General features: G+C 38.2%; 1 long non-coding RNA gene across 3 annotated transcripts in view; it reads left to right on the top strand.

Annotated features, from left to right (window-relative positions):
* Positions 1 to 27,560, top strand: part of LOC111181776 (uncharacterized) — a 146,287-nt gene that overhangs the window by 82,914 nt on the left and 35,813 nt on the right. For all 3 annotated transcript variants that reach the window (XR_002646597.2, XR_016392137.1, XR_004024072.2), the window contains one exon: positions 20,750 to 21,060. This is a non-coding gene — a long non-coding RNA (uncharacterized LOC111181776). The remainder of the gene's footprint in view (positions 1 to 20,749; positions 21,061 to 27,560) is intronic.

The raw sequence follows: 27,560 nt of genomic DNA, 5'->3' as shown, positions 1-27,560 counted from the left end.
TCTATGGTATAACAAATCAGTGCATGAAACAGCTAACTATGTAACTGGTGAGAGGAAAGAATGAAATCATTTCTGCTTAAAATCTGTCTATGTCATCTTTTAATCTATTTAGGGTGATTGGCTCAGCTGGCTTTATGGCAACCCAGCCATGTGTATGGTAAGGACTCTCTAGAAGCCATCATCAAAGTTAGTAAATCCGTTTCTGCTCTCTGCAGGCTCTACTTGCTTAGCCTGATCCGTCCGTCTCTCTTACTGCCCAGCAATTGGAGAAAGAGCAGGCAGAACTCTAAGGAGTGATAAGAGAAAGGATGAGACATACTAGGCAGACATGCACATACACAGCAGAGATCTGGAAAAAAATACTAATAGATATTTTCACAGCCTGATATACATCAGCAAGAGGGAAATAAAGACTCATTAAAAAAATACTTACTTTCCCATAACTGCCTATAACTTTGTGCACTGATAGAGTCTTCTAACACAACTTTGTATTTTGGATGCTGTAATAGTCATCAGCATAGACTATTTTTTTTTTATTGAAATATAGTTGATTTACAATGTTATGTTAGTTTCAGGTATACAGCAAAGTGATTCAGTTATACATATATATATATATATATATATTCTTTTTCAGATTCTTTTCCATTGTAGGTTATTGCAAGATACTGATTTTAGTTCCCTGTGCTATACAGTAGGTCCTTGTTGTTTATCTATTTTATATATAGTAGTATCTGTTAATCCCAGACTCCTAATTTATCCCTCCCTCCCTCCTTGCCTTTCCTCTTTGGTAACTGTAAGTTTGTTTGCTATGTGTATGAGTCTATTTCTGTTTTGTAAATAAGTTCATTTGTATCATTTTTTAGATTCCACATATAAATGATGTCATATATCTGCCTTTTCTGACTTACTTAGTGTGATAATCTCTGGGTCCATCCATGTTCCTGCAAATGGCATTATTTCATTATTTTTTATGGTGGAGTGATATTCCATTATATACATCTGCCACATCTTCTTTATCCATTCATCTGTTGATGGACATTTAGCTTCCATGTCTTGGCTACTGCAAATAGTGCTGCTATGAACATTGGGGTACATGTATCTTTTCTAATTAGAGTTTTATCTGGATATATGCCCAGGAGTGGGATTGCTGATCATATGGTAGCTCAGTTTTTAGTTTTTTAAGGAAGCTCCATACCGTTCTCCGTAGTGGGTGCACCAATTTACATTCCCACCAATAGTGTAGGAGGGTTCCCTTTTTTCCATACCCTCTCCAGCATTTATTATTTGTAGACTTTTTGATGATAGCTATTCTGGCTCGTGTGAGGTGATACCTTATTATAGTTTTGGTTTGCATTTCTTTAATAATTAGGGATATTGAGTATCTTTTCATGTGCCTGTTGGCCATCTGAAGGAGCATAGACTAATTCTGATACAATCACTAAAACCTAAATTATTCTGAAAAGAGGGCATGGTTAATAAAATCAAGGAAACAATAAAATTGGCCCAAATATATATTTTTAGAAGATTCCAGAACCAAAAGTCAAATATATATTTGTGTACCCCAAGATCAAAACCTTGCTAGCTAAATATTGATGTGAAGGTCTATCACCTAATGGCAAAAATTTCTTAAATTTCAAACCCTGAAAGTGATCCTGTCTATACAGCATCCTGGATTTCTTGCAACCATAGTCTGGAGGTATGCATTGCTACAAAGATCTCTGGGAAATGCTCTTTGGCAGCAGATCTGGAAAATTATGAAAAAATACTCACCAGTATAAATTGTGTTTAAAAAAATGGTTATGCTACTCCCTGAACATTTAATAGCTATTTGCATTTATTTACACATATAAGTTGTATCACCATACTGATATAAACTGTTTCTGTTAAAATCCTGAGGAAGTGAAAGGGAGAATAAAGGGGGAGAGAAGAATATAGTGGTTTGGTAAGGGTAGAATCAGCAGCCCCTCACAGGGATGATTTCAGTTTTTCCCACCTCATAAAAGGAAGGGAAATGATTCTTGATTAGAGAGGAGTTATCATATGATCATGTCTTGAACCTTTGCATTGTTTCCCCACTTTTCAACACTTGAGTGAAAAGAGGACAGGGGATAGTGACTCCCCTTCTGAAGTAAGGCAGGCCCAACATTGGGCCAGCTCCAAATCTAGGTCACGGTTAATGTTTCATCCACTGTGTCTTCCGCCTGGAGCTCAAATGCAGTGCTGAAATGCATTAGATTGCAGGTGATTGCTTTTTCTGGACACAGTATGAGAGTGATTTATGAGGGAGGAGACAGAAATGGGTGAGACCTGCAAAACCTAGTGTCCTCATACTGCTTAAGAGTGCCCTGCTTACCCCTGACTAATGTGGCAACAATTCTAAGGAGGCTTTAGTCAATATACTGTAGTACACACGATGCTCCTCACTTTGGCCTGGAATCAAGACCCTTTTGAAAAGTTAGCACATTTCTTCACATGAAAGGAGCCATTCATGTCAGTGGGTGTTTCAAAGGTCCCAGGGTCAGAGTGTAGGCTAATGTACTCAATGGTAAGTACCAGTCATCCTTCTTAACTAGGCCAGCATTTGTCCAGTTGAAATGGCTAATATATATACTTCTAGATCCCTTTCTCAAGCTTTTAATGACTGCAAAACCCTCCCCCAAATATGATATTTGTTTCCTATTTTCTCAGTGCTAAAAAATGGGCAGCTTTTCTTTTTCTTCTTATACTGATGTGAGAGCTTGGCTTTTGACAATTTAAACTCTGTACGAAACCCTAGAATTTGGAACCGTTGTCTTTATTCACTTATTGAGGAACAAAGCCCCTTTCCAAAATAAATAGACTTGAGATCTAGACTATGGAAGCTGGAAGGAGTAGAGTTAGGCATAGAAGTGCTGTATTTTGAAGACGCTCACTGTGAAAATAGTGCAGAGGTACAGAGAGGCTACAGCTATTGCTTGTAAGGATAACTCAGGTAGTGGATATTGTTATGGGCTGAATTGTGTTCCCCCAAAATTCATATGTTGAAGCCCTAACCTCCAGTACCTTATAATGTGACTGGATTTGGAGACAGGACCTTTAAAGAGGTACTTAAGGTAAAAGAAAGTTACATGGGTGAGCCCTAATCCAGTATGACTGGTGAATTTATAATAAGAGGTGATTATGACGCAAGCAACACAGACTGAGGGGTGATTATGTGAGGAGGTGAGAAGGTGGCTATCTGCAAGCCATGGACAGAGGCCTCAGAAGAAATCAACCTGCTGACACCTTGATCTTGGACTTCTAGCCTCCAGAACTGTAAGAAAACAAATTTCTGCTGCTTAAGGCACCCAGTCTGTGGTATTTTGTTTTGGCAGCCCTAGAAGACTAATACAGATTTGAAAGTGCTTGTAATTGATAGAGTATTATACACATGCCAATTATCATCATCATTATTATGGAGAACATTCTAAAAATAAAAGGGAGGGAGAAGGGGTATCATGGAGGAGCCAGGGAGTGGAAACCAGCCTGGACACAGAAAAGCAACACATATCAATAAACGTGTATTGAATGCTGACTATGTGTTAGGTGTACCAAGGTGAATAAGAGATGTGTTCTGACTCCTAGCACATGTCAACATGATAAAGAAGTTACGGAAAGAACTAGAGACGCTCAGGGAGAAGGCAATTACTTCTGCTTGTTGGGTGTGGTGAGTGGAGGTTGGGGAGAGGAGAGTTTTCAGAATTTTCATAAAAAGAGAGTGGTATTTTGTGAAGCAGATGACAAGGGGACAGAGGAGGAAAGGCGTCAGGGGCACTCATACATGAAGGTATGCCATGTCACTGGGAAAAAGCACACAGTGTGATAGCAGGACAGAAAACACATGGGAGAGTTCTGGGAACTAAGACCTGAAAACTAGGTTAGCATCAACTTGTAGAGGGCCTTGAATGCTGTGTGAAGGGACTTGGATGCTCTCATTAGGCAATAAAGTAGGAAAATATATTGTTTTTATTATCTCAATATTTCTTTAGTTTCTGCCCTTATGTTTTCTTCACTTTCGTTGCACATCTTTACTCAGACTTCAAGTGCCTTCTCTATCCCAGTTCACCAGGTTCCATCAGCCAAACAGCTCCTTAAAAGCCATCTTTCATAGAGGCTTAAGTGATTTTCCATTGACCCCCACCCTTGAAAAGTGTGGTGATAGCCACACTTGTGGCTGAAAAGTGATAGCCTTGATGTCCGAGACCCTGTGCAAGTTTGGTCACCAATTTGATGGATTTTTTTAGGGCATGTTAGTTTTGCAATTTGCTAATAACTGACAATAACAGTCACTCACAGGGATCAACCAAAGTATTTTGGGATCTCAAAAAACATTGACTGACTAGGTGAGCAAAATGTGTCTAAAACTTGATGTATACCCCATTCTCTGGCCTGGGCATATCCTCTCTCTCTCTCTTTCTCTTTGTATCTGAATTAAAATAACATCTATCAATTATGGAATATGGCCAAACAGTTAAAGACAAGTTATGAGATTAATTGGAAATTCATGCCATTCCTTGGAGAAGTTTCAGGAGGAATCTTTATTGATTCATGTTTATATATCACAGGGAAAAATGAAATCACATTCACTTTGTTCAAAATAAACCTTCTCACATATATGCAAATAGATTTGACTGTGATAGGGATACTGAAGGACACTGCAGAATATGTACCCACACAATTAGGTGGTAGAAGAATAGGCTAAATGTCTAAAAAGACAGAAGTAGTCTTTTATCACTACATTTTCTGCTCCTGTGTACCAACTTGTAAATTAGAAGTAAATGTACATGCCTCTCTAGCTCTATTTTCAGCACACTAATAAAAAACTTTCATTTTGACCAAGAGTTAGTTTTCATGTTCTTAGAATTTACTCTTCTAACAGAATTTTTAAATCCATTATATAATTTTAATTATAGAAAGGCCATTCTTGCAGAAGCAGTATAAACGAAGTGGTTAAGAACGAGAGCTCTGGTGTCAGATCACCCTGGTTCAAGTCCTGGTTCTTCAGTTTGTGGTGACCATGTCCTAGTCATTTTTATCTCTTTGCACCATAGAGGGTCACTGTGAGGATTAAATGAAATAATGCAGGTGAAATGCATGCTTAGCATAGTAGTGGATGCAAGTAATAATCTACTATATAGAAAAGAACATTCTCTGCTAAATACTGGGCCTCAAAAGTGCGTTGATAGGGAAGCCATACAGAATGCAAATACAACTGTCACCTACAAGTACAAACTCTCTGGTCAGTGGACAAGAAATGATAATGATGATGCAATTGGTAAACCATAATACCAGAAAAATCAGTCCCTTTACAAGTTTCAACCAGTGGTTCAGAAGAAGCTGGATTTACACAGCTCTAGCAGGAAGCTAAAAGTTCAGAGAGTTTGTGCTGATAGGGAATAGTTTTGAAATCTTGATACCTAGGTAGAAAAGGTCATTTGGGGTCTTATTGCTTAACAAAAGCCCTGTGGATTGCAGTATTAAAATCCTTAGGACAGCTGTGCCTCAGTGAGACAGAAGACATTTCAGAATGGTGCTGAGAACAGTGTGAAGGGCTTGCTCCTCAAGCAGAGTGGTGGAGTTCTTGTTTGGTGGCCTAAGTGCTAAGCCACATGGATAAGTTCTCCTCTGTGTAAATGCGTCACGGGTACCAGAACCAGCGTGGGTGCCATCTTGTCCATCTCTGCCTCCAACAGTGTCTGGAACTCTAAAATGCAAAAACAGAAAAATGATGCGTTTTCACTGTTGACCTTGCACAGACCAGGCGCACAGTCAATAGTTGTTGAATACATTTATCTACAACTGCAAAGTCAATTTCTTTGGGGTTAGGACAGGGATAAAGACTCTTGTATCTTGTACTGGCCTGACACCCAGCACCCACTGTGTCTGGTTCTTTGGTGTGTCTTGCCTGAGGAGTTCTCCATTATCATACCAAGTGGAACCAATGTTAAAATATTTACCAGGTCTCCAACTTTTCTGCTTTTTCATCTTAACAGAAATTCTACCTGTAACATGATTGAAATGAAAATGTCTTTTCCTAGATCTGAAAATTATGTTCAGGTTAAAGTTATTTAAAATTAGAAAAGGAATATAACCCAAAAGAAACATTTAAGACAAAATGTAACGATGATAAAACCAGCAATATTAGAAGGCATTTTCAATTAATTTGATGATGTTAATCATGGGAGTGAAGCATGAGATATGATACATTATAAATATGGGATTGGAAGAAATATTAAGTATACATTTTTTTTTATACAGCAGGTTCTTATTTGTCATCAATTTTATACACATCAGTGTATACATGTCAATCCCAATCGCCCAATTCATCACACCACCACCCCCACCACCACCACTTCCCCCCCCTTGGTGTCCATACGTTTGTTCTCTACACCTGTGTCTCAATTTCTGCCCTGCAAACCGGTTCATCTGTACCATTTTTCTAGGCTCCACATATATGCGTTAATATATGATATTTGTTTTTCTCTTTCTGACTTACTTCACTCTGTATGACAGCCTCTAGATCCATCCACATCTCAATGAATGACCCAATTTCATTCCTTTTTATGGCTGAGTAATAGTCATTGTATATATGTACCACATCTTCTTTATCCATTCATCTGTTGATGGGCATTTAGGTTGCTTCCATGACCTGGCTATTGTAAATAGTGCTGCAATGAACATTGGGGTGCATGTGTCTTTTTGAATTGTGGTTTTCTCTGGGTATATGCCCAGTAGTGGGATTGCTGGATCATATGGTAATTCTACTTTTAGTTTTTTAAGGAACCTCCATCATACTGTTCTCCATAGTGGCTGTATCAATTTACATTCCCACCAACAGTGCAAAAGGGTTCCCTTTTCTCCACGCCTTCTCCAGCATTTGTTGTTTGTAGATTTTCTGATGAAGCCCATTCTAACTGGTGAGGTGATACCTCATTGTAGTTTTGATTTGCATTTCTCTAATGACTAGTGATGTTGAGCATCCTTTCATGTGTTTGTTGGCAGTCTGTATATCTTCTTTGGAGAAATGTCTATTTAGGTCTTCTGCCCATTTTTGGATTGGGTTGTTTGTTTTTTTGTTATTGAGCTGCATGAGCTGCTTATAAATTTTTAGAGATTAATCCTTTGTCAGTTGCTTCATTTGCAAATATTTTCTCCCATTCTGAGGGTTGTCTTTTGATCTTGTTTATGGTTTCCTTTGCTGTGCAAAAGCTTTTAAGTTTCATTAGGTCCCATTTGCTTATTTTTGTTTTTATTTCCATTACTCTAGGAGGTGGATCAAAAAAGACCTTGCTGTGATTTATATCAAAGAGTGTTCTTCCTATGTTTTCCTCTAAGAGTTTTATAGTGTCCGTTCTCTAATTTAGGTCTCTAATCCATTTTGAGTTTATGTTTGTGTATGGTGTTAGGGAGTGTTCGAATTTCATTCTTTTACATACAGCTGTCCAGTATTCCCAGCATCATTTATTGAAGAGACTGTCTTTTCTCCATTGTATATCCTTGCATCCTTTGTCATAGATTAGTTGGCCATAGGTGCGTGGGTTTATCTCTGGGCTTTCTATCCTGTTCCATTGATCTATGTTTCTGTTTTTGTGCCAGTACCATATTGTCGTGATTACTGTAGCTTTGTAGTATAGTCTGAAGTCAGGCAGTCTGATTCGTCCAGCTCCATTTTTTTCCCTCAAGACTGCTTTGGCTATTCAGGGTCTTTTGTGTCTCCATACGAATTTTAAGATTTTTTGTTCTAGTTCCTTAAAAAATGACATTGGTAATTGGATAGGGATTGCATTGAATCTGTAGATTGCTTTGGGTAGTATAGTCATTTTCACAATATTGATTCTTCCAATCCAAGAACATGGTATATCTCTCCATCTGTTGGTATCATCTTTAACTTCTTTCATCAGTGTCTTATAGTTTTCTGCATACAAGTCTTTTGTCTCCCTAGGTAGGTTTATCCCTAGGTATTTTATTCTTTTTGTTGCAATGGTAAATGGGAGTGTTTCCTTAATTTCTCTTTCAGATTTTTCATCATTAGTGTGTAAGAACGCAAGAGATTTCTGTGCCTTAATTTTGTATCCTGCAACCTTACCAAATTCATTGATTAGCTCTAGCAGTTTTCTGGTAGCATCTTTAGGATTCTCTATGTATAGTATCATATCATCTGCAGACAGTGACAGTTTTACTTCTTCTTTTCCAATTTGTATTCCTTTTATTTCTTTTTCTTCTCTGATTGCCGTGGCTAGGACTTCCAAAACTATGTTGAATGATAGCGGTGAGAGTGGACATCCTTGCCTTGTTGCTGATCTTAGAGGAAATGCTTTCAGTTTTTCACCATTGAGAATGATGTTTGCTGTGGGTTTGTAGTATACGGCCTTTATTATGTTGAGGTAGGTTCCCTCTATGCCCACTTTCTGGAGAGTTTTTATCATAAAAGGGTGTTGAATTTTGTCAAAAGCTTTTTCTGCATCTATTGAGATGATCATATGGTTTTTATTCTTTAATTTGTTAATAAGGTGTATCACATTGATTGATTTGCATATATTGAGGAATCCTTGCATCCCTGGGATAAATCCCACTTGATCATGGTGTATGATCCTTTTAATGTGTTGTTGGATTCTGTTTGCTAGTATTTTGTTGAGGATTTTTGCATCTATATTAATCAATGATATTGGTCTGTAATTTTCTTTTTTTGTAGTATCTTTGTCTGGTTTTGGTATCAGGGTGATGGTGACCTCATAGAATGAGTTTGGGAGTGTTCCTTCCTCTGCAATTTTTTGGAAGAGTTTGAGAAGTATGGGTGTTAGCTCTTCTCTAAATGTTTGATAGAATTCACCTGTGAAGCCATCTGGTCCTGGAATTTTGTTTGTTGGAAGATTTTTAATCACAGTGTCAATTTCATTACTTGTGATTGGTCTGTTCATATTTTCTGTTTCTTCCTGGTTCAGTCTTGGAAGGTTGCGCTTTTCTAAGAATTTGTCCATTTCTTCCAGGTTGTCCATTTTATTGGCATCGAGTTGCCTGTAGTAGTCTCTTAGGATGATATGTATTTCTGCGGTGTCTGTTGTAACTTCTTCTTTTTCATTTCTAATTTTATTGACTTGAGTTCTCCCTCTTTTTCTTGATGAGTCTGGCTAATGATTTATCAATTTTGTTTATCTTCTCAAAGAACCAGCTTTTAGTTTTATTGATCTTTGCTGTTGTTTTCTTTGTTTCTATTTCATTTATTTCTGCTCTGATCTTTGTGATTTCTTTCCTTCTGCTAACTTTGAGTTTTGTTTATTCTTCTTTCTCTAGTTCCTTTAGGTGTAAGCTTAGATTGTTTATTTGAGATTTTTCTTGTTTCTTGAGGTAGGCTTGTATAGCTATAAACTTCCCTCTTAGAACTGCTTTTGCTGCATCCCATAGGTTTTGGATTGTCGTGTTTTCATTGTCATTTGTCTCTAGGTATTTTTTGATTTCCTCTTTGATTTCTTCAGTGATCTCTTGGTTGTTTAGTAACGTAGTGTTTAGCCTCCACGTATTTGTGTTTTTTACATTTTTTCCCCTGTAATTCATTTCTAATCTCATAGTGTTGTGGTCAGAAAAGATGCTTGATATGATTTCAGTTTTTGTGTGTGTGTGTGTGTGGTACGCGGGCCTCGCACTGCTGTGGCCTCTCCCGTTGCGGAGCACAGGCTCCGGACGCGCAGGGTCAGCGGCCATGGCTCACGGGCCTAGCCGCTCCGTGGCGTGTGGGATCTTCCCGGACCGGGGCACGAACCCGCATCCCCTGCATCGGCAGGTGGACTCTCAACCACTGCGCCACCCGGGAAGCCCTGATTTCAATTTTCTTAAATTTACTGAGGCTTGATTTGTGACCCATGATGTGATCTATTCTGGAAAATGTTCCATGCGCACTTGAGAAGAAAGTGTAATCTGCTGTGTTTGGGTGGAATGTGCTATAAATATCAATTAAATCTATCTGGTCTATTGTGTCATTTAAAGCTTCTGTTTCCTTGTTCATCTTCATTTTGGATGATCTGTCCATTGGTGTAAGTGAGGTGTTAAAGTCTCCCACTATTACTGTGTTACTGTCGATTTCCTCTTTTATAGCTGTTAGCAGTTGCCTTATGTATTGAGGTGCTCCTGTGTTGGGTGCATATATATTTATAACTGTTATATCTTCTTCTTGGATTGATCCCTTGATCATTACGTAGTGTCCTTCCTTGTCTCTTGTAACATTCTTTATTTTAAGGTCTATTTTATCTGATATGAGTATTGCTACTCCAGCTTTCTTTTGACTTCCATTTGCATGGAATATGTTTTTCCATCCCCTCACTTTCAGTCTGTATGTGTCCCTAGGTCTGAAGTGGGTCTCTTGTAGACAGCATATATATGGGTCTTGTTTTGTATCCATTCAGCAAGCCTCTGTCTTTTGGTTGGAGCATTTAATCCATTGACATTTAAGGTAATTATCGATATGTGTTCCTATGACCATTTTCTTAATTGTTTTGGGTTTGTTTTTGTAGGTCCTTTTCTTCTCTTCTGTTTCCCACTTAGAGAAGTTCCTTTAGCATTTGTTGTAGAACTGGTTTGGTGGTGCTGAATTCTCTTAGCTTTTGCTTGTCTGTAAAGCTTTTGATTTCTCCATGGAATCTGAATGAGATCCTTGCTGGGTAGAGTAATCTTGGTTGTAGGTTCTTCCCTTTCATCACTTTAAGTATATCATGCCACTCCCTTCTGGCTTGTAGAGTTTCTGCTGAGAAATCAGCTGTTAACTTTATGGGAGTTCCCTTGTATGTTATTTTTCCCTTGCTGCTTTCAATAATTTTTCTTTGTTTTTAATTTTTGCCAATTTGATTACTGTGTGTCTTGGCATGTTTCTCCTTGGGTTTATCCTGTATGGGACTCGCTGCTCTTCCTGGACTTGGGTGGCTATTTCCTTTCCCATGTTAGGGACGTTTTCGACTATAATCTCTTCAAATATTTTCTCTGGTCCTTTCTCTCTCTCTTCTCCTTCTGGGACCCCTATAATGCGAATGTTGTTGCGTTTAATGTTGTCCCAGGGGTCTCTTAGGTTGTCTTCATTTCTTTTCATTCTTTTTTCTTTATTCTATTCTGCAGCAGTGAATTCCACCTTTCTGTCTTCCAGGTCGCTTTTCTGTTCTGCCTCAGTTATTCTGCTATTAATTCCTTCTAGTGTAGTTTTCATTTCAGTTATTGTATTGTTCATCTGTTTGTTTGTTCTTTAATTCTTCTAGATCTTTGTTAAACATTTCTTGCATCTTCTCGATCTTTGCCTCCATTCTGTTTCCGAGGTCCTGGATCATCTTCACTATCATTATTCTGAATTCTTTTTCTGTAAGGTTGCCTATCTCCACTTCATTTAGTTGTTTTACTGGGGTTGTATCTTGTTCCTTCATCTGGTACATAGCCATCTGCCTTTTCATCTTGTCTATCTTTCTGTGAATGTGGTTTTCTTCCACAGGCTGCAGGATTGTAGCTCTTCTTGCTTCTGCTGTCTGCCTTCTGGTGGATGAGGCTATCTAAGAGGCTTGTGCAAGTTTCCTGATGGGAGGGACTGGTGTTGGGTAGAGCTGGGTGTTGCTCTGGTGGGCAGAGCTCAGTAAAACTTTAATCCGCTTGACTGTTGATGGGTGGGGCTGGGTTCCCTCCCTGTTGGTTGTTTGGCCTGCGGCAGCCCAACACTGGAGCCTACCTGGGCTCTTTGGTGGGGCTAATGGCAGACTCTGGGAGGGCTCACGTCAAGGAGTACTTCCCAGAACTTCTGCTGCCAGTGTCCTTGTCCCCATGGTGAACCACAGCCACCCCCCGCCTCTGCAGGAGACCCTCCCAACACTAGCAGGTAGGTCTGTTTCAGTCTCCCCTGGGTTCACTGCTCCTTCCCCTGGGTCCCGATGCACACACTACTTTGTGTGTGCCATCCAAGAGTGGAGTCTCTGTTTCCCCCCGTCCTGTCGAAGTCCTGCAATCAAATCTCACTTGCCTTCAAAGTCTGATTGTCTAGGAATTCTTCCTTCCGTTGCCAGACCCCTAGGTTGGGAAGCCTGACGTGGAGCTCAGAACCTTCACTCCAGTGGGTGGACTTCTGTGGTATAAGTGTTCTCCAGTCTGTGAGTCACCCACGCAGCAATTATGGGACTTGATCTTGCTATGATTGCGCCCCTCCTACCGTCTCATTATGGCTTCTCCTTTGTCTTTGGATGTGGGGTATCTTTTTTGGTGAGTTCCAGTGTCTTCCTGTCGATGATTGTCCAGCAGCTAGTTGTGATTCTGGTGTCCTCACAGGAGCGAGTGAGAGCACATCCTTCTACTCCGCCATCTTGGTTCCAATCCCCTAAGTATACATTTTTATTAATAAATAGTAAAAGCAAAAGAAGAAAACAAAAATCTTTTCTAATATCATCCAACTTCTTGGTAAATAAAAATTTCTCATATGGCAGAATTTCCTCTCTAAACTGAGAAATTCTCTTGTAACTAAAACTGTCACGAAGTTGCCACATTAGACTAATGACCTTTAGTTATAATCGGAATAATTGAATTTTAAATTGTCAAGAAAATGGAACTGAAATTCATAAAATTTGCCAAGAGAATAGCTCTTTGATATGCATTTGACAATCTGAAAAATACGGCAGCTTAAAAAAAAATGAATCTGCTATTGCATTATCCAAGCGCAAAGCAAGCACTTGAATATTCTTTTTAAAAGCATTTCCCCCATCATGATCTCAGGATTGAAAAATAGCTCAGCCACTTTTGTTGAATTTGCAATACATTTGCTTTAAGTCTTCTTTAAGAAACATTTTATCAGTGAAATTTTTTACATGAATCCTGTACCCAATGTAAGAATCATTTATAGCTAACTTCTTATTGTAATCACATTTAATGATATACTCACAGTGATGCCCAATCTCCAATCATGCAGAGTATGGAAGAAATAAGAAAATTATTTAACTGGATAAAAATTGTAATGCATAGGAATGAAATATTTTGCATTTCTGTGGGTTAAGAAGACTATCCATTCCTGAATTTATTCCACATTGAAAATTGTTGACACTAGAGGTGAGTATTGACAGAAGTAGGGCTGATCAATATTGAACCTTAAGGGTCAAAGGACTTCATGTTTGGTGTAATAAGCAACTTAGTTTAGGTATTGCAGTATTTCCATAAAGTAACAATTATTAAGGGTCAGGCAAGGTTTCTATTATAAACTCTATTTCAAGGGAGGCTTGGGGAGGCATGGTTCCAGAGTCTCCAAAGGCATGTGATAGTATAATTGAAGCAGGATGATAGTTTGGAAATAAACAAAGAGAAAGTGAGTCATTATACTCAAAGTTGAGGAAGTATTAATATTTCCATTCTCCAGATTCAAAACCCATCTTTTCTTACCACAGACTTTTTATGAAATCTTTAAACCCAGGAAGCTTTAGATGAGAGGTAAATCTCTTTTGAGTTTTTAAGTAGCTTGAAATCTTTACTTTTGAAAATTATCTAGCACATTCAAGCAGGCTATAAATTATAAATACAACCAGAGGGAGCTGTGTATCTGTTCAACAAGATATAGTTCAATGAAATCTCAGAAACGCCCTCTACACTTTCCACTTAGTTGTGTGTAGAGCATTAGTAGCACATGGAAATCATTAGTTTTTACTCAAACATACTTGATCATGTTGCTTACTGAGTTGCTTAAGGTTGGTTTTCCAGCATACCTGACTTTTTATATAACTAAGAAATTGTGTTTTAATTATTTACTTTAAAATTTGTATTGAACACATTGTGACTTAAACTTGAAAAAAGCAAACAATAAAGTAAATATATACCAATTATTTTATAATAATAAAATGATGAAATAGATAATTACTTAGAAATATATATTGCTTGGCCTAGAATTTAACAACATAATTTTTAAAAATAATAATTAGGGAATAAATTAACATGAACATTTTAAAATTAACATGAAAATGTTTAAGACTATGGAATTTGGGTTTGAAAGAAAGGATGGCATATCTGAACAGAGGAGGAGGGGCTGAAGTATTAACTCAGGTACTTTCTACCTATACAGAGCTCCATATAAACACAACTTCTGAATCTTCAAGTCCTTCTTAGGCAGACACTAAGTGGTCTGTCCCCTTGTGACCTTTCTTCTAGAATTCAGAATGTATAGATACATTCAAACAACAGAAGTGGGCATTGATCAGTCAAGGAAGACGCCATGCACTTTCAGTTTCCATTACATTAAACAAAATACTCATTAGTGCTTGGCATCTTTCCAAGCAGACACAACCTAGGTGTCCACTGAGGCCTCATTGTGCAGTTAAGAAGTTTAAAAAAACCTTCTATACATCAGCTAGGGACAATTAAGGGATGGATAAAACTACTCCAGGGTAAGAAGGCTGGAATTACTGGAAACAAACACACATAGAATATCAGCTGTCAACTAGAAAAATTATCTCAGTCTTTAAGATCAGTTAGATATTTAAGGAGAGAAAGACTAAAGATCCCTGTGCTTAATCATCATTACCCTCCTTTAAGAAACTGCAATATGCCTTACTCTGGTAGTATTCAGCCATATTAAAACAAAATCACATCTAGGTATGTGGTAGAAAAAATAATCTGGAAACCTGTCATCACAACATAATTATTCCTATAATTTACCCAACAAGAAAAACTAAGTGCTGGTATTACTAAGAGGTCATAATAGTGTAAGTTTACTCTGAAATCCACATTCATTAAAACTATTGAAACATGTTTTATGGCTAAACATCCACTGCCACATCCAAAACAGCTTCTAGAAAATACTAGAGAGCAACTACTTGCGTGCAGGTCAGACGTACAAAAGTATTTTCCCAAGTGTTTCCTTCCCTCCCTCCCTTTCTCCCATCCCTCCCTCCCTCCATCCTTTCACCCAGCAAGCATTTATTAAGTACTATCTGCCAGGCACTGGGCCAAGTGCTGGGGCTACAACAGTGAGTAAGACAGACAAGGCTTAGGTATACATGAAGTTACAGGCTAGCACATGAGGCAAAAGGTTTTATAAAATCTCTGTTGCTTTCAGTATTAAAATAACTCTATTTGAGAAATCTTCATGCAAGACCAGTACTTCAAAAATTTTTGAAGACCAAACTTCAAAATTCATTCATGTTACCTATTCTTCACCCTCTGGTAGGGAAATGGGAAGAAAAGCTTTTCATGGCAAAATTTCTCTTATTTTAAAGAGACATTTATCTTTCTACTTGGGCTGATACAGTAGAATCTACCAGAAAGTTGTAGGAACAAGTGTTAAACGTAAACTCTTTCTCAAAAGGATGCTGTGTTATCTAGCCACGAGGAATGTGTGAAAGAATAGGCAAAAGGAAAGAATATATCCTAAACATGGCACATGAAAACCTCCTTGAGTTTGCCACAATGTACTCTCCCAGCTTTTTAACTCAAAGACACCATTCTATCAGTACTTAACACAGATCTTTAAATTCCAGAGCTAATAATGCTTCCCAGCTACAGCTGGATGCATCTGACAAGCAGCATGTAGTAGGAAACCTCACAGGGGATAAGGTTCCTAACAGTCAACTAAGAGTTCAAATCCCCTAAGAGGTGCCCCTGGTGTGCAGAGCACTTAACCCTTCGACCAGTACCAACATGACTATTCACAAATTATTGATGTCCCTAAATCCCTGGCAGATTGCAGACAGTTCTTGTATCCAGTGAAGCCCAAGCATATGGCCACTAATGGGATGGATTAAAAAAAACACACATACACATTCATTCTTTGCTACATGAATATAAAGCCACTGAAATGCTAGAAGGTGATTGAACTGGATGGAACACTGTTAAATACATGCTTAGCCTCATGTTATGGATCATTTCCATTGACATCTATCTGCATCCTTGGTACCGTTTAATTAAAGCTGTCTGGAACAAGTCTGCCCTCTAAATGATCGGCAGAGCAATGAAAAGGTGAAACACGAGGAGGCTTGAGGCCTTTTTTGTAAGGCATTCAAATGACTGTCTCTGTGGTTAAGGACAGCAGCAGGGAAGAAATTCGTTTTCAAAATTAGCTAGCCATTAGGCTTTTCTGTAAGAGAAGGCAAGGCTCCTTCTGATGTTATCTTAGAACACCAGAAACCAAGTCAGGTATACCAGACCTTAAAAACTCAAACTGAGCCATATTCTGGTCCAAAATAGATATCCTTTTTTTTTTTTTTGGTTCTAAAGCCGTAAATATAACAGCAAACTTTCTTATTTGTAGTTACTTTGCAAAATATAACCCCAAAATGGAACAATTTTGCCTAAAATAGTCCCTTTCTTCAGATAGTTTTGCAACTAGATGGCAGGAACACCATCTATTTAATTTGGTTTTACAGCATATAGAATACTAGCATGGCAAGTATAGCTTCAAATAAGATATTTCTTGAATAACCTTCATGTTTCCAGCACTGTTAAGCTTCTGGGGAAACAGTAAACAAAATATGGATCCAGGGCGTAAGAAATGTGGAACATACTTAAAAGATTGAATCTTAAATTAGCTAATTATACCTACTTCTTTTCTATAGTACTTTCTCTCCCCTTTATTATGATTTCATTTAAAGAGTTATAAATTATATGTGTTCTTCAATACCAGAATTAATTATACTTTATAAAAGTGTCCAAAGGACTGTGACATGTTTAAAATTTTCATTCATTGGCTTCTCCACGCAAATCTATCTGTCCTGATGTGGGCTTATCGTCTTCATTTAATATTTATTTGGTATCTACTTCATATATGACACTGAATTATACCCTGCATCCTCCTTCCCCCACCCCCACCTCAAATGACTTTGTCTCTCTCTGTCTGTTATAACATGTTCGTCCAGGCTGGCAAAAGGTAATAGTAGCACTAAACAGAAAAGCGCTCCTAAATCCACTTAGGATGATGTAGGAGTGCAGATCATCCTAGCCCTGATGCCCTGATAACAGGAATTAGTCAGACCTAGAAGATATTATATTGAAGCAAATAGGTCATAAGTTAAAGCCTATTAAGTAGGACAACACTTATTGAGTGACACTGTGCTGGGAACTCTGGGGAGCAGGAAACAAGCACAGGCATCCTCAACAAACTCAAAAATTGGGAAGATGTACACACTGAAAGTCACAAGGAATGATGGTGTCAGATAAGCAAAAACTGGAGACTATAGGGCAGGCAAAAGTGCCTAGCTGAATCCAGTTGTCCAGCTGTCCTCATTGAAGGCACCAGACATGTGAATGAAGCTGCCTTGAGCCCTCCAGACAAGCCAGCTACCAGATAAATTCCAGTGAGTAACTCTTGTTAATGCCACATGGAGCAGAACAATTGCTCAGCAGAATCTTGCCCAAATATCTGATTCACAGAATCAAGAAATATAAAACAGTGATGGTTGTTGTTTTAAGTCACTAAGTTTTGGAGTATTCTGTTATGTGGCAATATATAACTAGAATGGAGGCTGTGCCATAAAATGAATGTGTCATGGGCTTCCCTGGTGGTGCAGTGGTTAAGAATCCGCCTGCCAATGCAGGGGACACGGGTTCAAGCCCTGGTCCGGGAAGATCCCACATGTTGCAGAGCAACTAAGCCTATGCGCCACAACTACTGAGCCTACGTTCTAGAGCCCGCGAGCCACAACTACTGAGCCCACGTGCTACAACTACTGAAGCCCACGCGCATAGAGCCTGTGCTCTGCAACAAGAGAAGCCACTGCAATGAGAAGCCTGCGCACCGCAATGAAGAGTAGCCCTTGCTCTCCGCAACTAGAGAAAGCCCGCCCGCAGCAACGCAGCCAAAAAAAGTCCCAAAGCAGCCAAAAAAATAAAATAAATAAATTAAAAAAAAAATGAATGTGTCATGATAAGCCCCCAACTTAGAGTTATAGTAGTAGGAACTGAAGAGAGGCACATGTTTTGGGGAAAAGATCCTAAGTTTTCCTTTGTGTTTATAACGGGTTGACAAATTTTTTCTGTAAAGGACTTTGTGGGCTGTATGATCTCTGTTACTCAACTGTGTCATTGTAGGGCAAAAGAAGCCATAGACAATATGTAAATGAATTTGGGTAGCTGAGTTTCAAGAAAACTTTATTTACAAAAACAGGCTGCTGGCCAAAGTTGGCCATAGGTCATAGATTGCTTTCCCCTGGTTTATAATGTTTGAGATACTGAGGAAAATTTAACTGGAAATATGCTATATGTAGATGATACACAGGAATGGGGCTTTGTGACAAGTCAGGGCTGGAGATATGGATTAGAGAATAGATAAATATTTTTGAAGAGAGCCTAGGATACTACTGTTGTATCTTCTTAAGGATGCTTTTACTTTGTTATTTCTTTTAAATGATATTAGTTAGGATAGTTGGTAAGCACATTAGTGGGCTGAGGCATTACTTGAATCTTTAAGTGGTACCACTGAACCAGGGAATTTATAATCTGGAGACATCAGAGGACAAAATCAAATAGATTTTCAGATATATTAATAGTGGTCCTGGGTCCACTGTCAGTGGTTTTCAAATTTGTGAAATTTCAACCCAATGTATTTTATGAGTAAATTGGACTATTCTAGAACCATTTTTTCTAAGTGTGGCCAATATCATTCTAATTTTTATCACATTCATGATTTATTTGAACAGTATGAGTTTGGCAATACTTCTTGCTCATATTTGAAAAGCATCTATAACATTAATGTCCCAAGTATTTATATCCCAAACTATCTAGAAAAGTCAATGGTTGTTTTCCATAATTTATGATATATTGAAGGCATTTTATCATGCTATTTACTGTTATGTCATGGGAAAAGAGTGTGACCTTTGAAGAAATAAAACAAGCAGTTTTTTTAGTTCTCCTGCATATCTGCTAAGTTTATGGATATTTATTTTAGGCTTTATAAAAATTCTATCAGGCAGCTAAACAGTTTAGACTCACACAGCATGTCAATTCTATTAAACAAGGGCTCTTTACCCTTTCACCTATTGCCCTACGTGTGCTTGGTCCAGTGGCGCAACCATTCAGAACAAATACCAATGGTCTGCTTAAAATCCTTAGTATAAGGAGTGCAGGCTTGCTAGAGGGCTCTGGTGAATATTAAAAGGGGTTTTTATCCACTTAAGGCAAAGAATGGTTTGAACAGTTCTGGTTTTGGCCACAAAAAGAGCACCCTGGTTAAGAGGTGAAGGCTTCTTGTGGTTCCCGCATTTGATAAAGTACAGACCTTGCTGCCTTCCCTCATAGACCTGTGACCTCAAGCTCTGGCCTTTACACTTTTTTCCTCCTCCAGAGAGAAATGATGAGTAAGGTCCTTCTATTAGATATGTTAGCGGTTTGTGCTAAAAAGAGGATTTTAATAATATTGAATTGCAAAGAACTATGAAGCAAGGCTTTACTCTAGATACTAAGACAAACCAAGTTTAAGTTGGTGCCATAGCTCCTATGAAGGGCCATCTGTTTAGCTCTAATAGTATTTTCTTTTTTTTTTTTTTCCACCTTTGTAGCTTGGTTTCAAACCCTGTCTGGGACACTTGCTCAATGTGAAATGAGATTGGTGGGTCTCAGTCCATTTGTGGCTGGCTGAAATTTTCCATCTTCTTTTCCAGAAAAATGGTCCATAAGGAAATGAAGTGAAAAGAGTTAGATGTCACACGTGCATTCACGTGTAGGTGTACTGGAGGCCTAGATAATCTTCCTGTGTGAAAAGTACAATATAAATTCAGCACTGGTTCATTGGTTCATCCACTTTGCCTCTCAGCAGCTCTCTAACACCTGAGGTCTCCTGTCTCCTAAAGATGATGCAACTTTAGGGACATCTTTTTACTATTCTAAGCCACTGCATAATTTGAGCTGAGATTGTAACATTGCTTGAAATTGGCTGTGAATCGCTGCTTCATTTAAACAGGGATGGTGTATGAAAGTGGTATAGAGGTACATGTTATGAGCTTTTTTACATTATGTGAATAGATCTAAAGTCTCCATAAACAACAATGAAAGAATTTTCATAGTTTATGAGTAAACAGATTCGATGCCTTCAGACCATACATTACTCAAGAGAGAAAGTAGAACACCGTAAGTTATTATAACCCAAGGCAATATTGCCTTAAGGTGGTATGAATTTTGATTTCAAAAGTCAGTAGGGTCTTTTCCATATAAATTTAAAGCCATCAAAAATTTCACTGAACTTACTAAATACACAATTAGTTTCTTGTTACAGATAATTTCTATTGATTCAAATCTGGTTAGTCAGCATGGATTAATCAAAATCGTCAGGGATTGATATCTGGGTGGCTCAAGGGATCAGTTCCTGGGCTACAAGCCTTTCACCCCCAGGTCACTGTTTCTAATACTTAGAGGAGTTTTGAGAGGCCTGTTTGACAGTTGGTGTAAAACAAACCAGTACTTTGAACTAAGTCCTTCACATAGACTCATTGTCTCTTACATTCAAAGACACTGTCATGCTTGTCTGAGGGTATATGTAAGGTGAAAAATTATTGCATTATCAGCAGTGCTAGTTATTATTCATAGATATGTTAATATTTATAGTCTCCTATGGTAAACAACAATGGTTGCTATCTTCAAGGCCTGCTGTATCCAGTTATTGAATATTTATCTCTGTATGACATTTTCCTGCAAATGAAACCAGCTGATCCCTGATCGGTTGCCTCAAACTATTATATATTCTTTCCTTTGGAGAAATGTTTCTTTTCTAAAGATTGTATGTGTGAATTTCCTTCCTTTGTTTGCTTTTCAGGTCTTTTCTAAAGTGCAGGTTAGGGGCTTCCCTGGTGGCGCAGTGGTTAAGAATCTGTCTGCCAATTCAGGGGACATGGGTTCGAGCCCTGGTCTGGGAAGATCCCGCATGCCATGGAGCAACTAAGCCCGTGCGCCACAACTACTGAGCCTGCGCTCTAGAGCCTGCGAGCCACAACTACTGAGCCTGTATGCCACAACTAGTGAAGCCCACGGACCTAGAGCCCGTGCTCCGCAACAAGAGAAGCCACCGCAATGAGAAGCCCGCGCACTGCAACGAAGACCAAACACAGCCCAAAATACAAAAAACAAGTAAGTAAATTTATTAAAATAAATAAAGTGCAGGTTATAATGTTCTTATCTTTTCTCATTAAATAAAAACTCCAGGTCCAGGTCCTCCAGACAGATGGCTTCTCTGAAGAAATATTGTTCCTAGCAGTTCTTGGTTTAGATGATTATCCTTCACTCGCTTAGTCGTTAGGAGGCTTTTAATCTCAACCTGGGCATCCGTAGTGATCTGCTGGGTAGTGCATAGGCCCTGATCTTTGGCTACTTGAGCTCATCACACTAGGCCAAAGATCTGAAGGTGCTCTTTCCTTCAGACCTCAATGTGGCTGAAGCTCCTAATAGCCTTCTTTATTCAAGGTGAGTTAGGTAACCTTGTTTTCTAGATCTTTCTAGCTGTAGTACCATAGATTTTGTTGCCAGGGGCCAAACACCCTGTTTCTTTCCTGGCTTGGTTGAAAAATTGATAGAGTTTTATTACAAAGATATTAGCCATTCTTACTTAGAAGAGAAAGAAAGAACCCTGGTTACTCAGGACAAAAGAAAAGAGATTTTAGCTATCCTGGATTATTTATGAAGTTTTGTTGCTTTTCCTTACTAAGGTATTTTCAATTTCTGGCTTTCCTATGACACTATACATCGAGGAAGCTAAACATAGTGACTGGTACCTATACTCACTGCTGTACTGTGAATTCAAGTTCATGGTTTTTAATAATATAAAGAATAGGAAGTATCTAGTGCTTTCTGAAGTATTCTCAGAGGGAGCTCATGGTAACCTTTGGATGTTGTGGAGGAAACAGCATGGTTCTCTACTCCTGGGCCATGTATATACAATGAAGCCAGCTTGGTAGAATGTCTCAATAATAGAGATCATGTGTTGGAGGGGGTCAAGGGAATTACCAGTTATCCATGTGTCTATGGCTACTTAATTTCAAGTCTCATTGCTGTGGAATTGGAATTGAAGATGTAGGAGGTTCTAATTAAACCAAGCAATGTACCTTCAGGGATTCTAGATGTCAGGGAGGTAGCCAATTCCAGATTGCTGACAAAAATTGCTCCAAATTGATCTGAGTCCTCCTGGCTCATAGAGCTGTAGGTGTGGAAGGAAGAAGGAAGATCCTCTGATTTCAAGGAAATGAATGGAGTTGACCTAGTTAAGTGTTTTTCCTTCCTAGTGTAGGGAAGGGGAAGCAGACAGTTACTTTCATAAAACTTCTCAATTGAGGATGGAACTATTCTGGATTTTCCCTTAGAGAATCTACTGTTCTCCTGGAGATAGGCTGTCAATAGGTTTAGTAAAAGCATTGCATTCCTTGGGCTTTATTTTCTTCCCAGTCCTCCCATAATACCTTATATACATTTCAATTACAACATCAAACTGAGCTACAACTGTTTACCTGGTTTTCCTTCTCAATGGATAATGAGGACAGTAACTGTATGTTATTCATCTTTATATCCTCAGATCAAGGATAGACTGGCACATTACCTGTACTCAACAAATGTATGACAAGGGAGTGAATAGGAGAAACCAGAGAGAAACACTGGGTCTTCCACACTTTTTTTTTTAAATTAATTAATTTATTGGCTGCGTTGGGTCTTCGTTGCTGCGCGTGGGCTTTCTTTAGTTGTGGCGAGTGGGGGCTCCTGTTTGTTGCAGTGTGTGGGCTTCTCATTGCGGTCTTGTTGCCGAGCATGGGCTCTAGGTGTGTGGGCTTCAGCAGTTGTGGCGCACGGGCTTAGTCGCTCTGTGGCATGTGGGATCTTCCCGGACCAGGGCTCGAACCCGTGTCCCCTGCATTGGCAGGGGGATTCTTAACCACTGTGCCACCAGGGAAGCCCCACACTTCTTTTTAACCCTACTCTTTCCTTTTGGTGATGATGCCTTAGACATTGAATCATTCCACATTAATATAGTATAGTTGGTAAGCATGTGTATGCCATGTGCTTAAGTTGAATTGCAATTCTGACACTTTTTAGCTATGTGATTTTGAGCAAGACTTAAATGTCTTAAATGTCTGTAGAATCAGAATAATACTTATTTCATAGGGATGTTGTGCAGATTAAATAAGTTAATGTATAGGGTCTGGCACATAGAAATTACTCTATGATTACCATCACCATCAAAGAGAGACTATGGCCAGTTTGTTATTGTTGAGTCTAGATGAGAGAGAAAACATCTGTAGTAGCAGGTAAGAGGGCCAGAATTATTGTTGTGGACAAGACTAAAGGATCTATTAACCCATCGTTATTGTGCATCCTCTGTATGATTTGATTTACCAGGTGGAAGTACGAGACTTCCTTATTCTAATTTCCTTTAGAGAAATAAATATGATTATTTAGTCAAGGGGATCCCTTTTATCTTCCAGGTGGCCAAGAGGTATCTGTTTGTGTCTGTGTGTGTGAGAGGGAGGGTAGGTATGGGTGTGGGTGGCTAATTTGAGCTGTTTCAATATCCAGCAATCGTGGAGGCAGAGAGAGAATGGAGTGTGGGAGTGCAAAAGTATGGAATGCCAACATTCTGACCAAGCCAGAGAATGCTCCAAGATTCCTAGGTGGGGCCTAGAAATTCAAGGGAAAGGAGGCACCTTATGGACAGAAAGTTCTGGAAGAAGTCTGGCACTAGAAGGGAAGACCTATTAGAGGAATGGAGGAACATTGGAGAAGAGAAAACACCTTAGCCTAGTACCTTTTGTACACAGCAGCAAAATAGTATAGTATGCTTGAAAGTAGTAGTACTGAGTGACTGTAAAATCAATATAAAATTAAAAAAAAAATTCTGGAAAGACATGACAATCTCTTGAGTCTATATTGCTCTGGAGAAATGTAGTCATTTCATATTTAGATTTCTTTCAGTTAGCATCTTTTACTTAACCTTAAGTCTCTCTATATTACCTTTTCTTTCCTTACTTTATTTGCACTCACAACTCTGCTAGAATAAATTGGTACCTGGAACTATATAGGTGTTGTTTGTCTTTCACCAGGGCCAGTTCTAAATAAGCAACAAATGAAAAAAACCCCTATAGACCCAGACCTTGATTTGAAAGATATCTTGAAGATGTACAATATGCTAAACTAGGGAAAGTCTTGGGAATAATCAGCACAATACATTTTTCTCTCCATTATAATCAGTTTTTCAGCCTCTATGTCAATAAAACTTTTTCTCCTTTTTCACAATGGTTTACAACTTAAATAATTTAATACAACAGTTATATTTTTATTGCAAGCTTATAAAACTGGAACCATAAATCTTTTCTATGCAATATATTACCAAAAAGTGACACTGGAGAAGGGGCACTGATGATTACTAAAACTGTAATTCAATCTTCAGGTTCTCAAGATGCCATAAAAATGGCTTCTGCTTTACTTGCGTATGGCAGATACTATCAGGATGCCCCAAATGAACTCTCTCTGGGTGTTCAGTCTCTCCTTTGGCATTATTTTATATACAATAAAAATTAAAATGGGACTTCACAATGCAAGTGCAACTGTGATCCAAGCCCAGTAGTTCTTTTGTCAAACAGGATTTTCTTTTATGAGTTTCATTTTGGAATTAATTTTGATATCAATGCCTGTCAGGCTGTGGAAATTGAGCTGAACCAAGTGAGTCTATTCCTATTTGAGCTGACATGTAGGAAATGGTAATTAGAAAAAAATGCAGAGAGTCTGTACTGTGCTATAGAAAATTAAACTCATCATGCCACATATTGTCAATCTGGTTAAAAGTATAGGTGTGATAAATAGAAACATACTATAAATGCCTAATCTTTCATATATTTAAAAATTTACCACTTTCACCCTGCCATATTAGTTGTCAGGAAATAATTTTCTAGTTCTAATTGCTGCTATGATCTAAAAGGTCTGTAAATTAATAACAGATTTCTGTAGTATTTACTATCAATGTTCCACAAAACTTAGGACTCTAGCATGGAAGGAAATGTATTCCTTTTAGAAAAAGATGACGGTTAGTTACTTGTACATTCTTGCCAGTTGTTGTCATTCAACAACTGAGAGTTGAATGAGAGTACGTCTGCACTCTCTTCAGTGTAAGACCAAGAAACATCAAATTCTCCAAAGCTCTTAATATGTCCAACATGGTGTGAATGAAATTGATGAACTTTTGCCTGTTAAAAATGATACTTTGCCTCTGCATTAAGGCACTACAGCAATACTTTACGAAATTCTTTTGAAATCACAGGATGAGAATAAATTAAGTGGAAGAATTGAACTTTCATAGTATGGCTGCTGAGGGACCAACACATACAGTTGAAAAGTGAAATTTCCATTGATTCCCCAGCCTGAGAGAGTGCAGGCAGCACCGTGTGAGTTTCTGCATTTTGTCTCTCAGTGAACGCAATGCTGACCCATTCCATGAGGGGTGAAAGGTCACAGACGCTATGTGAGTGGTGTTTCATTTTCACCACAACTGAGGCTGCTAATCGTGTAACATTAGGGTGAGTTACGGTGATTATAGCAGGCTGAACATGGAGATATTAAACAATAACAACAGCACACCCACAGCTGTGTTGGTAGTGATGAAAAGATGGTGCTTTCATGGCCCCATGCCAATGGGTTTGATTGGGATTCTGGAAACCTCTGGTGAAAGACACCTTACCCTCTCCAGGCTAGCTTTTTCCTAAACCACCTCTATAATAAGCAGAGTCACAATAACCCATTTTAACAGTTTTTAGTAATGGAAAGGGCTCAAAACATTCTCCTCCACAATGCTGAGGTCTCATTAGTCTACAGAGTAAACATGCATTCCAGAGTCACTGCTTTCTAGCAAGTTTTCACTTTTTACAGCTGTTAGCTTCTGCACCCTACATGGATTTTTTTTTTCTTAAAAAAATTTTTTTTGGAGTATAGTTGATTTACAATGTTGTGTATCCACTTAAAATTTTTTTAATTTAATTTTTATTTTCTATTGGCATATAATTGATTTACAATGTTGTATTCTTTTTTTGAGGTTTTTAAAAAAATTTTTATTGGGGTATAGTTTATTTACGATGCTGTATTAGTTGCAGGTGTACAGCAAAGTGAATCTGTTATACATATACATATATCCACTCTTTTTTAGATTCTTTTCCCATATAGGTCATTACAGAGTTTTGAGTAGAGTTCCCTGTGCTATTCAGTAGGTCCTTATTAGTTATCTATTTTATATATAGTAGTGTGTATATGTCAATCCCAATCTCCAGATTTATCCCTCCCACCCCCTTTCCCCCCAGGTAACCGTAAGTTTGTTTTCTACATCTGTGACTCTATTTCTGTTTTATGAATAAGTTCATTTGTGCCATTTTTTTAGATTCCACATGTAAGTGATATCATATGATATTTGTCTTTCTCTGTCTGACTTACTTCACTCAGTATGACAATCTCTAGGTCCATCCATGTTGCTGCAAATGGCATTATTTTGTTCTTTTTTATGGCTGAGTAATGTTCCATTGTATATATGTACCACATCTTTATCCATTCCTCTGTCGATGGACATTTAGGTTGCTTCCATGTCCTGGCTATTGTAAATAGTGCTGCAATGGACATTGGGTGCACCCTACATGGATTTTTCATTTTTGTGGTCTCATTTTTCTCTTCTTCATATGCATCCCCTGTACTGGATTCCATTTTCCCTAGGAAATTTTGAGGAATAATAAAGAAGAGGCTATTCCTGGGTGTTTTTAAATTTAAGAAAAATTGCTTGCATGTTTTAGAATTTTAAAAAGTCTAACACTGGATATAGAATGAAGTAAAGAGCAGCTAACATCTGTAGTTTGTCCCTGATGCTTGGATAGTCTGCTTTTCACATACTAGGGCAGAAAAAGCTCAATAGTGTGTCCATTTCCACCAGGTTGAAATGCTCTGCATTATGAGTTGTTTTCTTGAACCAAGAGAAGCAGAGATATCTAGAAGCCAGGAATTGGGAAATTGAGTCACCATCAGTTCCAAAGTTTACCTTTAGGGTTGACTTTTGATTTTAGGGAACACTTATTAACTTAGTTCTTCAAATATACAAATGAAGATGTAGTTTGTTTTTAAAAATTATATATATGTATATATCTATGTAGGCTTCAACCATATTTATAAACTAAAGGTAGCACACTGAATTTTACCAGGAAGTGCAAAAGTAGTCCTGGTTGACAAAGTACATGAAGTGGTACAGGTATTCTGTGCAAATAATGTTATAAAGCAATAGTCTCATATGTTCCAACTAAGGCATCTGGATCGTTTTTAAAGATTTTTTTTCTTCTTAAAATATGATGTAATGATCCAATATGGAGGTAATGAAGGTGGCAAAATCTACAACAAAATCTGAATCGTGAAGAAAAAGTTCAAAACTCTCTGGCACAGTTCAATAGAGGCAGCATCAAGTGCTTTTTAAAATACTATGTTGTCAAGCCCAGCTGCTATGAAGTTGTAATGATTCCAAAGTACAGCCTAGGTGTACAAGATTTATCTTGTATAGTAGTAGCCCACCTATTCTGGCTGGTTTGATGTTAGCTTGTTGAAGCAGTTCTGGGTTAAAAAGTGCTGGA

The sequence above is a fragment of the Delphinapterus leucas genome, chromosome 2 (genome assembly GCF_059928025.1).
Source record: "Delphinapterus leucas isolate spDelLeu-1000000601 "Yukka" chromosome 2, BTC_Dleu_Yukka2, whole genome shotgun sequence".
Lineage (NCBI taxonomy): Eukaryota > Metazoa > Chordata > Mammalia > Artiodactyla > Monodontidae > Delphinapterus > Delphinapterus leucas.
This window is presented reverse-complemented; position numbering and strand designations above follow the sequence as displayed.